Raw genomic sequence first — 1,225 nt, forward strand, 5'->3', positions numbered from 1 at the left:
CAAGTCTCTGCTTAGCCGTTGACCACTTCTAAACCAAGACCCTTCGGTTATTTGGCTTTGGCACAACCCAGGAACTCCGAAACCCTTAGAAGGCAGATGCTTGGTGGTGACAACAGAGATTGCAGCCACCTCTGATTTTCTTTTCCCCTTTCTCTTTCACATCTCAATTCATCCATCTAAACTGTCTGCGAAGCTGCCACTTAATGCAAAGCTCCAATAAGCAGGCTAATAGGTCTCTAAGAGAAAAAGTCTTCATTTGAAAGAAGTACAATTTCATAGGAGAGGAAAAAAGGTGAAAAATAGGACGTTCAGAGTTGCAGGACGTCTGCTCTCGTACGTAGTGGGCGATTCGTGTAGGAAATGGAATTGACATCGAATAATCGTGCTCCATGAGCTGCTACAGAATTTGCCAGGCAAGCTCCACCCAAAAGAGTGGTAATTAAGGTGAACACTTCCCAGTGTTCTCAGGTTCTCAGGTGCCCAGGGAAACTGCAGACCCCACCCCCGTCCGGCCGGACAGCTCTCGCTTCCCAGTCCTGTCCATTCCTCAGTCAGTGGTTTGGCCAACTCTGCCGTCCGCGGGCGCGGGGATAGAGACCGCATCCCGAGGCAAGCGCCTGGGATCGGCCGCGCGGGCCGTGGAATCGCGTTTAGGAAAGCGAGGAACATGCTCGGCGCACCTAACCTAGGCTGGAAGGATCGCTGTTTTTCATGGGGCAAAAGATGACACTGGAAAGACGTGGGACAGTTGGACGTGAAACGTTCAGTAATAGGTTAGTCAAAAAGCAGCAGAGGAGCAGCCGAAATAGCTCAGTTGGGAGAGCGTTAGACTGAAGATCTAAAGGTCCCTGGTTCGATCCCGGGTTTCGGCAGTTAGTTTTTAAATTTTAACTTGAAGGGACTAAAATCTGGTAAGACCTTTCGGTCTACAACACTGTATCCTGACGTACTCATTCCGCTAGAAACGAACCGCTAAGACTTGGACTTGGAGGGTGAGCAAAGAGGAGACACAGATATTCCCGGACGTCCGTAGGGGTACGGGCTCTGGGACCGGCCACTTCCGGGAATCCTGGGCGTGGGGGAGCTGGCGCGCATGCGCAGTCCGGGAGCCGGCGCACCGCAGCCTCTGCACCCAGAGCCTGGGAAGCACGCCTACGGCTGGCTCGGCCCCCAACACAGCCCTTGGCCCAGCCTATTGCCTCTCAGCCCTGCCCACGGCCCTTGG

At 53.5% G+C, this 1,225-nt stretch overlaps 1 non-coding gene across 1 annotated transcript; it reads left to right on the top strand.

The window, feature by feature from the left end:
- Window positions 1-799: 799 nt before the first annotated feature.
- Trnaf-gaa lies at window positions 800-872 on the top strand. The gene has a single exon. It is a non-coding gene; the product is annotated as a tRNA-Phe (tRNA).
- Window positions 873-1,225: the final 353 nt, after the last annotated feature.

Source organism: Chinchilla lanigera, unplaced genomic scaffold (genome assembly GCF_000276665.1).
Source record: "Chinchilla lanigera isolate Chin_1 unplaced genomic scaffold, ChiLan1.0 scaffold00003, whole genome shotgun sequence".
NCBI lineage: Eukaryota > Metazoa > Chordata > Mammalia > Rodentia > Chinchillidae > Chinchilla > Chinchilla lanigera.